The 14,898-nt window shown below is 45.9% G+C and overlaps 1 protein-coding gene across 6 annotated transcripts in view; it reads left to right on the top strand.

The window, feature by feature from the left end:
• Window positions 1-14,898, top strand: part of LOC105282665 — a 156,109-nt gene that overhangs the window by 118,707 nt on the left and 22,504 nt on the right. For 2 of the 6 annotated variants that reach the window (XM_026969149.1, XM_026969146.1), the window contains one exon: window positions 8,695-8,754. The exons of the other annotated variants lie outside the window; for them this stretch is intronic. The gene's annotated coding sequence lies outside the window, so the exon portion shown is untranslated. The remainder of the gene's footprint in view (window positions 1-8,694; window positions 8,755-14,898) is intronic. 6 annotated transcript variants of the gene reach the window in all.

Raw genomic sequence — 14,898 nt, 5'->3', positions numbered from 1 at the left:
GCTTGATTCCGCGCGAATTAAAAGCGTCCGTGCAGCCCGGCTGGTCAGTCTAGCTCGGTTCGGCAAGAAGCGATCGCGAAAAGTTTGCGAAAAAGAGAAAAAGAAAGAAAGAGAGAGAGAGAGAGAGAGAGAGAGAAATATGTTCATCGGTCATGCCCGTGGAACACGCGTGTGCGCGGCGTTTTAATAGAAGGCTCGCTCTATTAAAATTATACATTCTAATTTCGTTGCGGATGCGCGCGTGTTCATTAAAAGCTGATGGGCGCGGGGATAATGCGCCCGCCACGCTTATTTATTACAGCTAAAATTAATCGAGATTACGCCGGTATGCGATTTAATGTTATTTTATTATGTTTTATGTTAAATATGTGTCGCTTGTGCGCTGTATTATTTTGTCGGTACAGTCGGGTGTTATATTGGGGCGCGGCGTAATTTTGATTTCAGTAAATTCGATTGTGTTTCATTCTGCGGTGGTCATGATGCAAATAAAGAAAGAGCATTCGAGTCGAATCGAGAGGTAGCTCGTAAATTCGGTTAATCAATGTTGTAGCTACCGGTAGCTAATGCCTGTAATCCGATGCGGCAATTTTGCATCTTGCATCTATGCTAATAAAACGATGTTGCGCCTAATTGCGATTATTATCGCATCAATATTCAACATACCCTTCTTTGCTCAAGAAAGAGAGAACGAAAAGAGAGAGAGAGAGAGAGAGAGAGAGAGAGAGAGAGAGAAGAGCGCGAGGAAGTGTAATTAACATTTCTACCTCTAACATCCTTTATTAACACATCATCACTGAGAAAAATAATAAAAATACACACATCAATCTTCCACTAATATCCAAATAAACGCAGATATTTCCGAATTTACATTTACACGTTAAACTATAATATTTGCAACGGATTTGAACAAACACGTGAGTTGTCTCGTTCTCAAGTTACATCACTCCTGGAACCGCCAGGAGACGATATTTCGCACGAGCGGATTATCCGTCCGATGGATGAACTTGTTGGAGGCCGTGCAAGTTCACCCCGCTACGATGCAACAGGGATAGTGCGGGGAGCGCGGGGGATGTTCTCGGGTCCCGGTGAAATATCGGCCCTAACGCGGATTCGCCGTAGCAACTCATCCTTATCTCTCGGATTTCGAGCGAGAATCCGCTTGAAATAGCTCGCCGAGAGGCACTCGCGCGTCCCGCGCTCGCGGCATTCCGCTCCGGCTTGCTGCCTGCGCTCCGCGCACCCGCCCGCTCGCGGATTGCGCGCACTGAAATAACTCGCCACGACTGCCCCGGCATCGATCGCGACTTAATAATAGCCCCGGCATCGTTCCCGCCGACTATTTTTAGTGTTACCCAGTCATCGCGACCTACAGCCACCGCTGACACCGCAGCCGCGGCGACCGGCGATTTTCAATGGCACTCGACTCGTCGTCGTCCACTTTCCAGCTTCGAGTTCTCCGGACGCGTCGATTAATCGTCGATGATACCTGCTTCGGCAGAGGCATGATGATTTATAGCGGTACTTGATTCTGATTTTTAATTATTGAATACCAAGGGAAACGATGAGGTCGATGTGTTAGCCTTGCATGTGTTATGTGTATATGCTCTTGTATTCATTCTTAATACAAAGTTTTGCATTTGATTTCGCTGAAAAGCATGGATTTTCCGGTCAATCCGATAGTTACATCGATCTCAATTATCATGTATGGTGTCAATTGCTGCGACATGCTCGCAGTAAGTAATTTTTTTCGAAATGATATTTTATTAATGAATAACGCGTTGACGTATTGAAAAGTATGGAATACCGATATAGAGTTTGGTAGTAATTTGGTAGTATTATACTTCGTGTAGTATTGATAATAAAATAAAATGCTGAGGTGAGAAGTGTCCCATGTTGCACGCTAATTTAAAATATCGGCAAATCCTGTTAACCCAAAGTAGAATATTGCAAATGTCATGAAAGGAAAAGAGAAATTGCTCGACGATAGAGTGCCCGTAATCTCGTTTCCTTTTTAACAAAGAGACGATCACGAAGATGCGCCGCGCCAACGAGAAGATATTTACGGTAGCTTCTTCCGATCAGTATTCATCGAGATTCCAATCGCGGGAAATTTGATGGATGCGGTAAAAGGTGGAATCAGGCTTCAATCCCGCGAATACTGAAACGTGCGGTGAACGATCTTGACGGAAGAATCGCGAATGTGACGGACATATTTCATGCAAATCGCGCTTTTAATATTTCGGGATTTTCGTAACGTCACTGAGGGTTTCCCTTTATTATTGCTTTTGTGATTAATGGAGACCTCGCGAATGAAAAGGAACCCCTTGCACACCGACGTTCCAATGCTCATTGCTTAATTATGCACGATCAATGATTTTCTTTCAATTTGATATTACTATTAATGTTGATATCAATTTCCCTCAATTTAGTTCTGTTAATGTATTAAATCTGATATAATATAATGTAACATATAATAAATTCTTTTAAATGGAATATAAATTTCTTTTAATTCAATTCTTTCAATCATTCAATTTCATCATGTTATTTCTTTATTTTGCGCGTAATTGGTATATCCTTTACACGTGACTGCTTTTTCTCGACGTGCGGACATTCGCGCTCGACGCGCGGGTTATTAATTTACCCTCTCGATTGGTGTCTCGTGCGCGCGCGCGAACTGAAACTTCTCGTCGCTGTTACACCCCCGGAGGGGTGCTCGTGAGGGACGCTCGCTTACACAGCGAATGGATACGCGTCTATATATTTCCGCAGGAGCGCCATTTCCTGGCTAAGCACAGCGCCGATAAATCCTGTGCTCGGTTTATCGGATCCGTTCCATTGTGTCGCGCCGGCCGCTTCGGATCCTAGAATAAGCCGCACAGTTACTGGCCACTTAACCCTTATCCCGCCTTCGCATACTTTTACCTTCGCGAACAAATGAGAAACTGTCCGAGTTATTCCTCCCGACGGATTCCAGATCGCTGAGTCGTCGCCATTTTTCTATCGCTTTAAGAGCGCAGATTGACTGCATCAGAGACAAGCTGCTTTAATCAAGCGTAATTGCACAAGTCGCGTGCTTTCTATGACGATGCTCGGAAGATTGAATTATTTGGAATGTTCCAATGACAATGTTGTGTGAGTGTCCGTTTGTGTGTGTGTGTGTGTGTGTGTGTGTGTGTGTGTGTGTGTGTGTGTGTGTCGGCTATTGAGAGAGTAGAGTGATGAAACTCATCGATACCATCGAAACTTGCGCGAGAGGTTTAGTTTGATAAAATTCAAGTGCCAGTTGGAATATGAAATTGAATTTGATCAAAAGCGTTTCACTCGGTTTTCCACTGCCTAAATTTTCAAATTACTGATTTTTTAAATTCTTTCCTTTTTATGTCCCTCCCTCTCCCTCTCTCTCTCTTTATTTGTTGACTCGATCGAATATAAAATGTACAGAGATCCATTTCTCTGTTCTGCATTGTATTGATTAGTTATTTGCATTATTCTGCTTATATATACATTTATTTTATTATATGCACTGCTTTATTTATATATTAAACATCTTCAATTTTCAGTCCGTAAAAAGAAACAAAATCTCGATATATTGTGTACATTATTTTCCATTAAACACTTTGGAAATGAATGAAACAGTTCCTCTACCAACAAAATCACAGTCACTGTATTATTTAACTGACAATGAGATTCAACTATATGCCGTGTCGATCCTCTCTTTTATTTGAGCGCCGGTCAGGTATATCTGGCCGTGGCAGTGGATTCTCATAATAAGCCTTCACGATCAGCAAGGCCGAGTCACGCTCGCTCGTCATCTCTGTCTTCATTGTCGTTCTTCGTCGTCGTCCCCGTCCCCGTCGTCGTCGTCGTCAGTACGAGAACACATTAATGCCTGCCCTCCGGATGCTCGTGTTCGTGCCGACGCATTAAGCGACCATTAAGTGCCCGCCAGAAGACCAGCGAGTGCCACGACGACGATTCTCTACCGCCGTAGCTTAATTACTTTCCGATCGTGGCTGCTTTCGCTTAATCGAATCTCGACTACTCGCACCCCCGCACGACTTTCGCATGTGACGCATTCTTGTCGAGCCGAACCGAGCCGAGACGCCGAGAGTAGAGTTGGCCGTCCATTCATTCAAGCACGCCTCAATCGCGAATATCGATTCGCGTGCTTTTTTCATCTCGCATTCCCCATTTTTTTACACACTCTTGACAACTTGATCTGTACCTTTATTTAATTCAATTATGCGCGCGTGCTACTCGCAAACGAAATCACAACGTCGATGCAATATCGAAGAAGCAATTTGTATATCTGCATTTTTTATGAAAGAATCAAGATCACGACGTTTTTTTCCTCTCTATGTTACGTCGATTCTATGCTTTTTCGATTCTGGCACCATCGCCGATGAAAAATTCTCGATAAAAAAATCCGGTCAAGGGTAAAAGCCGCTGAGGGAATCTCGGCTAATTAGCCGAGACGCGCGCGGTAAAAGTTCGGAATTTTCACGCTGTAAATTCCTAACGCCATAATCCTGCCTCATCATACAATTAATCGGAACAATACGTTAACCTGCGCGCGCCGGGGAATGCGCGAGCCTCCCCTGCAGGAGAACAAGAGATCGGTCTCTGGGTGCGGGGCTGGGAGGGGAACCGGGACAGCAGCCCGGGCACGGAGGGTTAAGTTTTGGGGACGAGGGTTCGAAGTTACTAACGACGGCTTTTGTGAGCGCGCGCAGAACCGAGCCGTCGTCGTCCAACGACGAGGGAATGCCGGGATTAAAGGACGCACCAACCACCCCCCGGGGCCGTTTGTCATCATCCCTCGGCTGCCTTCCCCGTTTGTATGCACGCACAACCGCACGTGCACGCAGGTGCGCGCGGGCCGATGCGTGGCCTGGATAAATATTTCTCGACGCGATATCGGTGAATTACCTCTCTCTCTCTCTCTCGTTGTATTTTTTCTTCCTTTTCCCTTCTTTTTTTATTCGTGTCAAATCTGCCTTGTAAACCCGTCTGATTACCAGATTACCAGATAGCTTGTCGATTCATATTTATTTTTCATGTTTTTCATAGTTTATATTTTTCTGTTTTTTGCGCGCGTGGAGCCTTTGTGGTGCTCCTCATCCATAGCTTCATGTTGTGGAGAACGGATTTCTCCGTTATTGCACTGCAAGTTTTATTACGTGTAACGTCCACTCTGTGAATTGTTTCTCTCTCTCTTTCTCGCTCTCTCTCGCAGATAGAAAATTTATAAAGGCATTTTTATGTTCCATTTTCCAGTAGATTTGTTTCGCAGAAAAATGTGTAAGAATGAATGATTCGTTTTAAACATTAGGAATCGGATTTAAGGTGTTAAGGATTTAAAGAGTTAAGAATTTATTTAGAAGCGGTGTAAATCACGGATTATAGATATTAATAATGCATCTTACAGCAAGCAACAATCTTGTACCATCTCGTAATATATTCATTATTTTATATTTGTTGAAATACCAACGAGACCGACATAATGAGATAAAGTAATGAAAAATATGATCGATAGGAAAGAGAACACCTGTTACGTACGTGCAAAAACAGGCACGTGGAGTTAATTATTCCGTGCTTTCAGCAAAAGCTTTTGCTTGCTGTCTGTGAGAGTCGTCTCGGCGATAATTGCTCTCGCTGCGCCTTTTGAGCTCCGCTTCGTCCAAATTCCGGCGATTTTTACGGTTCGCGCGGACCAACAGGTCGCTCGCTGACGATGAATATTCTAGGCGGCGGCTCGCAGCCAAGCCGGAAAGACAGGTTGAAGATCGCAAGGTCGGTCATTGCCCTCGAGAGTTGCATACGGTGCAATCTGTGTAATCGTTGGCTCAGTGCGTTCAGGGCCGTTGCAGAACGCGAAGGAGCGTTGCACCAGTTGCACGCAAGCGTTTCCTTCCTCGGCCTGGATTTCTCACGCGCATTCTGGGCGGGGCGCGTGTTCGCGGATGCATTTTCCACATAGAAAAGTCTGCTTTTGTCGTAGTAGTGTAGTTTGGATTCCGTTGATAAGGATCTGAATCGTTTAGCTAACACAGCAAAGAACGTAAGAGATTTAGAAGAAGAAAAGGAGAGAGAGAGAAGTGCTTACGATTATTTTATAACTATTCGTGAAAATCCTATTGACGCGATAAGCGAGAAAATTTATCAGCTCTTTAATCTTTCTTTCTCTCTCTTTCTCGGCGCGTATTACATTACAATTTAAAATGGTACACCATTCACCGATGGAGAGAAATAGCCTGAAAGAAAGAAAGAGAGAGAGAGAGAGAGAGCAGCACAACTTTGGTCGACTTGTCGGGGATGTAAGCCCGTTGTACCGTATAAAGAAGAGGAAACGTCGACAAACCCTTCCTCCTTCCCTGCCTGCTTCCTCCTCCTCCTCCTCTTCACCTCCTCTAACTCGCACAGCCGCTCGCAAAACGAGTAACCCGCTTTACGATTCACGGGACACGGCGGGAACCGCCGCCGCGGGGCGAAATCTGCGAGACGTCGGAGGAAATTTTCCGGCGTCTCTTTCCAACCCCCGTAGCCCCTCGCTTCTCGTTCCTCGCTCCTCCGCGCTTTTCGTCTCAACCCCCGGCCCCTAACCCCCGCTCCTAACCCCCGCCCGCCCTGCTTTATGACCTGTCTGCTCCGAGCTCTTCTTCCAGCGTGGCGCGTCCTCGAGATCGTTCTGAATTTCATTGTCCTTTCGTATATCCTGTCGAGACGAAAACCGAGCTCTTTCTCTAGTTTTTTCTTTTTTTTCTCTCGTATTCACTCTACTTCTTTGAATTCCTTCCTTCCACGAACGATTCGATAATTTATCCGTTACTACTGCATCATTCGGAGGAGAGATTCGCGCTCATCGCGAACGACTCGCGTCGATTCCGGACGGCTACCAATTTGGAAGATCGCGCGGCTATTCCGGGGATTCACTTATTCCTCGATCGATTTCGCGGTCTCTGAAAACGGCATGGTCGCTTTTGGAGAACAGTTCTGGTGTAATTGACGTTTCGTGTAATACTAATCTCACCGATCGGATCGTCTTGAAATATCGCGCTCTCTCACAGGATTCGTCTGCGAGATTTTGACGGAATGATATTAAAACGTACATTCAATTATTCCGTTCAACGAAAAAGGCCGTCTTGAAATTACACCTTGTTCGAGATCATTTTCCGCAGAAACCGGAGAGGCTGATCTATCGCGAATTCGAACGAATTCAAATTCACTGTATTTTCAGGCTCGTACGATCGTCGCAGTACTTCTTGCTTCGATTATTCGATCAATCTCTCGATTAACGTGCTCGAATTAGAATTAGTTCACTAAAATTAGACCGTCATCAGATATCACGACCAATTTTCCCTGGAATAATTTATATGTACGTAAAAAGAACGTTTATAATTCCGCGCGATCGTAATCTCCCCGTCATTCGTTCGAGGCGAGCGTGTGAAAATCGTTACGTAAACCTGTGGTCTTTTTTCTTTCTTCCCTTCGTTCTCTTCGACGGCTTCTTGTCTCGAGGAGCTTTCCCGACCGTGGAGTTGCTCGAACTTTAATTCGGTCATCCACCTTGTAACGGGTTCCTCGACTCCGCTGTAGCTTGAAAACTAACTTCGCCTGCCGGGCGATTGCGATTCGGTCGAGATAGCGAGTTGTAATCGGCAAACAAGACGGAGAGGGGGAGGCATTAAACTTGCACGATAGAAATTTTGTTGTCGTTAATTCGAATCGATCTCGACGACGTTGCCGATCGTTCATTTTTAACGTCGCCGCATCGCGTTTCATCGCGATCGAGAGGAAAGAACTTGCTTTCACAAGCAACACGTTCGAGTCTCGAGAGCGCGTCTCCCCCTTCGCTCCCACCCCGGAAGAAAGTATAAACCGAGGTCTAATTACGAAGTTATTTAACATCGAGAGAGCCGAAGAGAGTCGGCGGACTTTGCTGAGAGAACATAAATGGACGGCGGAACTTTACATTGACGGGAATTTATTTCGGAGCTCTTAATTACGCTGAAATTTTTTAAGTTACGGCAGATGACGACTCTCAGTGGAATCCACCCTTAGCTCTCCACGATTTCAAGCTCGTCGTTTCTATTTAATACGTCCACCGTACTCTCGTTATCGTTACGACGCGAAAATCGCATTTCGCACTTGGTTTGCGAGTTCGCGCCAGAAAGAGGCTGCATATCACATCCGCGCGCGCACGATAAACCGGGATTAACGAGTATCGAAAGGCGATATTTCAGTGAATCGCGTTAGGGGTGAGATCAATGTCCGCTGCGAACTCTCACCGTGATACCTGACGATTGAAGCGTCGTTTGAGCGCACATGCACGCGCCGTATCAAAGGATCATCGACGGCTTCCTCTTCCGATTCCCCTCGCGGTCATTACGAAGATTATGGACATCAATTAGCTGCCCTGGCGAGTTCTCACCCTCGAATCCAAGCGATTAACCTGTTACTCTCAAAAGGGCAGTTGTAATTGTATTACATGTTCGTCGCGGAAACGTTTTAAACACCGCTGTTTTTTTTTGTTTTAATATTTATCTCCGTGATGAAGCGAAATGCGACTCGGTACTAACACGAGTACGTTGACGAGGGAGTGCGACAGAATTCTCCCCCGGCACTCTCGCGATCGCGAGTTTCGCGAACTATTGCATTTTGTGTCTAACGATCGGGGTATCTCGTCTGTTTCAGGTAACTTGATGGAAAATTACGAGATGGCCGCGGTAACGCTGGGCTTCTGACTCACTCTAGGTACAGTTTATTATTAGTCGTAAAGAGCAGACACGATGAGGCTTCCTTTACACGGGGCCCCGTACCTCAGCCACGATACACCCGCAGTATATCGGCCGTATTAGCTTGCAACTACGTTGCTCGTCGACCGTTACAGCACGATATAGCGAGCCCTGAAACCGCGCGTTTCTCTACCACCCTCTGCTCCACTTATGGAACCTCGTTAGCGCAGAATCGAGCGGCGTATCTCTATGCGACTTCAATTTTCGTTACTCGATCGGAAATTTATTCCGTCGCTGCCGCCGTTACAACAACAACGGAACAACTATTAATAATCAACAGTCCGTTTAGCTTATACTCATCGCGTGCAAGGAAACGTGTTTAACGAGTCCATTGTACTCCATTGTGTACCGCGGAAACTTTAGCAACGAAATAGAACGAAATGTCCCGAAATTTGAAAGAGAATGTCGTTCCTTAAGGGCACGTATCCTTCTCTCCTTACAATGCTATCCACGCCGGCATCAGTTATGCAAAGCAACAACGGGGAATCGCTGTAAATAGATTGCCTCTTTTCACAGTCGTTTCTTCGTGGACTTTTTTTTCGTCAGTTTGAGAGCAACCTAAGCTCGCGAGCAACGAATGCACGCGCGCCGAGTGATTATCCGAATGCAAATATAGACGGCGATGGCTTGTTCCTTCTTTCCGGCGACGCGACGCAGCGAAAACGAGACAGAAGAAGGCGCCAGGACGGGAATGGTAGGAACGGATTTAAGCTGAATGCAAATATTTAATTAAATCCACGGGACGGCGCGAGCCCTGCGGTTTACGGGCGGTCGTATAATTCCTCCTGCCGGAAGTTGTAGCGAGTGGATGCAACGTTCCTTGCACCGAATCGGGATCGCGTATCGCTATAAGATAATCCGGATGAATGATTGATTTTCGTAATTGTATTAATTAATCTGTCGTCAGCGCGGTTTGTCATTCCACTCACGTCTTTATTACTCTCTTCAATATTCAGCAAGTATTCTTATTTCATCTAATAATTCACGTTTCATAAGATGTCTTTCATAAGGTGATTCTGCATTTTCATGCGCGATTAAATGCCCGTGACAATGACAATATAACAGAATCGATCAGATTGTGAGAAGACTGCAGGAGGAACTTGTACCGCGATGCATTATCGAGTTATCGGAACATCGCGATAGTCGGCGAGGAGACTCAACGATTAAGCGCGTTCGCCGCGCATTAATCGCCGATCATTATTTCGCGATAATAAATCGTCGTAAAACGAAGCGGGACGAGGCGACGAGGAACGGCGCGCACCACTCGCCGGCATCCGATATATAGACCTCTCTCGCGCAGGTAATTCGGTATGCGGGGTTATCGTAGCATCTCCATATTCCCGGAGCATACCAAGGGATGCTGCCGGGGAATGCCCTCTCCTGCGCCGTGATATACGATCGAACCGTACGGTTTTCTCACGGCCCGGCATACGAGACAAACGAGCTCGCCGCCAACGCCGCCGTCATCGTGGAAGAAAGCCAGGAAGGTATGCAAATCGTGGAAACGGGTCATGTCGGGAGATGGATTAGCCGGATATCGGAAGGACTAATGGATATTAGAATCCCGAGTGCCGGAGGATCGCGGATCCTCCGTCCTGCCTCCTCTCGCAGTCGCGTCTCTCCCAGCCTCGCTGTATGATTAATGCACTCTTTCGACTCGCCGGCGTCATGTGTGCCGATGAATCTTTGATGCTCCTCGGCGGAGAGTGAACACAAGAAGTACTCGCGGCGTCACCTGACAACCTCTCATCATAAATTCCACAGGCGTAAAAAGGCGATCGTAAACAGCGTGAATCGCGTTTACATCCGCACGCGAGGATGCAAAAGTCGCGCGGCGGACCAGCTGCTGCTCGATGGAAATGCCGCGAGAAACAATTCCGGCGCTTTACGAGGTAACATCGCGTAACGTCCGTTTCCGTCAAGCGCTGTTTTTTTTTTCTTTCTTTCTTTCTTCCTTTCCGTCTTTCCACTTCGTGGACTTTCCACGTCCACGAAATATGGTCGATATGGAATACGGTTCGATGCCGTATCGTATATGCGTGCTGCGTCGCGGGGGATTCCGCCGGAAGTGCCATCGTTTAAATAAAGTAGCGCCGTGGAATTTTCACGGTGGCTCGAGCTCCCTCGATCTTCATCCGTATCGGAACAATCCCCACTAAGATATTTATGAGCGCGGATGCGGATGCTCGATTCTCGATGCCGTTAAAAGCGCCTCGAACCTTTCAAGATGTATTTGGTCTCGTAGACTTTCCTTCATTTCGCCGACAATTCTACGGTATCTAGCGCGTGTCTCTTCTCGTGGGTCGCGAGTGCACGTGCTTCATGGTGAAAGTCAATTACGTGCTTCAACACGCGTTCTCTGGTCGCCACAGTGCGATCCATGCGTGTTCACGTTCACTCTGGCAATTCGCATTACTATGCATTAACGTGCTTCCAGCAATGGGTTCGTACGTTAAGATCGTATTGTATGCCGCGAGAACTTGAAAGTACTCGCGGGAACCGCGAAAGGATTTGTCGGAAATGCTGCCAGAGAGGAAACTGCAAATTGATTACGAAGTGACGCTGATCCTAGTCGATTAAGTGTTCGTCACAATACGAATTCGGTGTCCACTTAATCAATCGCGTACGATTACGTAAGAAATCGTGTAAGATCTTTATCAAAGTGAATAATTCATTGAGGGACCAGAGAGAGAAAAAGAGAGAGAGTGCATCAAACGGAACATGGACGTAAATGAAAGAAGCAGCACCTACGTACGATATCTTACCTGAATGAGAAGGTCATAGCGATTCTGCCGCGGGTAAAACGCACTTTTATCTCCCCGCAATCTGCCCGGCGTAAGCGGGCCGTATCGAGTGCATGTGCATCTCGCAGCTTTCATTCATATGAGCTGCACGAGCGGAAATCTTGGGAATGTTCTCTCTCTCTCTCTCTCTCTCTCTTTCTTTCTCTCTTTTTCTCTCGTGCGATTCGGTCAACCACAGAGTAAAATGGCGGAAAGACTCGGCGCGGTCAAGTGGGCGAGGCATTGTGCTCCGGAGAACGAACGACCTTGGATCTAATTATTCCGAGCGGCCCTCCCGCGCGTTGATATCTGCGCCGTTTCCGTTTGCGCGCGGGGGAGACGTGCGGTGACGGCAGGAAATTAAATGAACGCGAGCGGCCGCGATCGGCCGACGACGATTTCCCGGCGTACTGCAAATCGCTCCTTCCTCGTGTGCACAGATGGTGTCCCTCGACTTGACACGCGGCAAATTCCGCGCCGCCGTCAGCTGGCCGGAAGTGACGCGTGTATACGTATACGCCGTCGAGAGATGCTCGCGAACGTAAGGCAACGCTCGCGATGTTTTGTGGCAAAACTTTTGCCCCGACATAACGGCTGCTCGCTGCGAGAAATTTAAATCACCCTCCCCTCCCTCCCAATGACTCTCGCGAGTACATTTTTAGAGAAACTATTTTTGAGAGAGGAAAGAGAAAGGAGTGCTCGGGCTTGAGCTATCAGGCTTCGTTACTTGGACACATGGAGACTTGGAGATGCAGATTTAATCAGTCGGAACGTTAATCAAAACGTTACCGGCTACCATCCGATTAATCAAATCCCGATTTCCAAATCGTGTTTTGCACTCCCCGATGCGCAGCCTGATACCAAGCTTTGCGCGTGTCCCATAGGATACACGAAACATTTAGGATCACTCGGTTTACGAGGCGGACGTTACGCGAAGCGTAAAATCCAGAGATAGAGAGAGATATTCGTTAACCCGTTCCACAAGGTGAACCAACTCTAGGTTCGCCGATGGTCCAACGCGGGCGATAATGATATCGGTAAACGAAGCAAGGTCCATACGATTGATTTCGCTTCTATCGTGCTTGATTATGTTCGAACGTTGTTCCTGATTCTGATGAGCGTGCGTATTCCAAATGTATTGCGCGAGAACTTGAGAGGAGCCTTCTCAATCAGCACTCTTCGCGAATCCAGCTTTCGTTATTGCACAACTGGCTGCTATCGGCCGTTATTCTCCGAACAATCTAATATTTGTCGCATAGCTCCGATCCGTAATAACCGTAAATTCGCCGGCGTTCCGTATGGATACGCCGGAACGTTCTCTCTCTCTTCCTTTCCGTAACGGGACTTTCTCGTGCGGAGAAGTTTGCCCAGTCAGCGAACAGAATGTTGACCTGCGAATATTCGAGCGAATGCACCATCGACCGGCCACTTTGCCACGTTACGAGCAAGATATCTCGATGTCCGTCGTCTGTTGTCGAACGGCAAACGCGCTGGACGCTGTATTCCGTAGCTTGTACACAATATTGCGCGAATTAATAACATTTCATGTATATTCCAGCAATGTTTTACCTCGAGTTTGGACTCGAAGGATCCGCCCGATATTTGATGTAATTTTCATATATAGCAGAAACGTGTTCCAGCTTGGTTAAAACTAAAGACAATTTCGGAGCAAGGAGAAAAGAATAGAAGGAACGTTAAACGAGATCGATAACTGAATGATTATCTGGTTGCTCATTAACGTGCACGGGTGTTCTCTCACCTTATTTCTCCCGCGCGTTACGGTAGTCGAGTTTTGCGTTGCCCCATTTCGCCTTAATTCTATTTAGTCCGCTCTCCGCGTTGTTCACCGCCTGTCTTTCATGGGGGACGAGGTCGTGGCCGTGGAAAAAGGAACGAACGTTCGCTATAAAAGTGCGCCCGCGGAAGCTGGCGCAATATGGAAACTAGATTTCGACATAACGTCACTGTAACGTCACCGTTCGTGCGGCGGTTCTGTTAAATTTACCGGCAAAAGGCGATACGCATTCGCACACAATTAGGAATGTCGAAGAGATATCTCGATGAAGAGAAAAGAAAAGTATAATTTATTATAATAAAATAGCAAAGAGACACGCCTATGATAACATTTTTTAACCCTTAGCTGGCACATGGGGTCCTGAGAGACCCCAGTCTAGTTCGACTGTAAATTTCAATATTTGAACGTACGTAAACTTGAAATACTTCTTAAATAAACAGCTTAAATTGGAAAAAAACAAAAAAAACATAACCACTTTTATTCAAATATCACCAATGCAACCTTCAGAATAAATACCTTTTTTTAAACCGAAAAAATCAAACTATTTTTTTTATAATAGTGTTGTGACTCCAGAGTATGTCATTAAAATTTTAGCTCTTAATATGAAAAATTGAAAAAATAACAAATTTTTGAATGAAAACTGACATTTTTCACGTTTTTTCGACAAAATCCATTTTTTTGTATACTTAACCTTCAATTTTTTTACAATTTACTATAGGATCTTCTATAAAAATACTTTAGGAGTATCTCCTAATTTTTGAAAGTAATTATATATTTATTTACAGTAGTTACAAATGAATGTACTGCTGGGGTCCTACAGGACCCCAGTGTGCCATCTATGTGATTTGACTGCAGTGTGCCAGCTAAGGGTTAATATAATGTCTCATTTTTCTATTTTATTACAATTATAATATTGTTATTATTATATTTAAATTTTAATTATTATAATCATTTTGGTAAGACGGGCGCGTATGCGTTTAATTCGGCGCGAGTTTCGTACGTGTGTAGCGATGTATTCGTTTCGTAATTGGTTATTTTAATTATCCGTGTCGAGGGGCGCATTTGTTACACAATTGATATGTACTCACCCATGTATTTGATGATGCGCGATGTGTTCCATTATGATTCGCACGAGCAGACATACTTGTATCGTTATTAACGCGCGCGCCAAATGGAATGCGGTGTTGGAAATTATCCTCGCGACAAAGTGGATATTCGATAATCTCGAAACCCGTGCAATCGGCCTGTCGCGTTAACTCATTAATCGCGGTCATTATTACCGAATTGACGGCGCGTCCGGCGCTTCTCAGCACGCAACGCTTGATGCGTGAGTCCTTACGCTCGTACATGCACATCCTCGTCGCGCGGATACCCCAAGATCGTTTTTTCGTCTCGTCTTGGCTGATCGCGCAGTTTTCCCAACAAGCTGTCGCTAAATAAAAGGGGAGTCACTTTCATCCCCGATGGAGGATAAATTCCCTGCAGATAATTCTCTCTCTTCGATCTCTTTTCGTCCAGAGAATTC

Source organism: Ooceraea biroi, chromosome 4 (assembly GCF_003672135.1).
Source record: "Ooceraea biroi isolate clonal line C1 chromosome 4, Obir_v5.4, whole genome shotgun sequence".
In the NCBI taxonomy this organism is placed as follows: Eukaryota; Metazoa; Arthropoda; class Insecta; order Hymenoptera; family Formicidae; genus Ooceraea; species Ooceraea biroi.
Note: the sequence above shows the minus strand (reverse complement) of the source record. Positions and strands in the feature narration are given on the sequence as shown.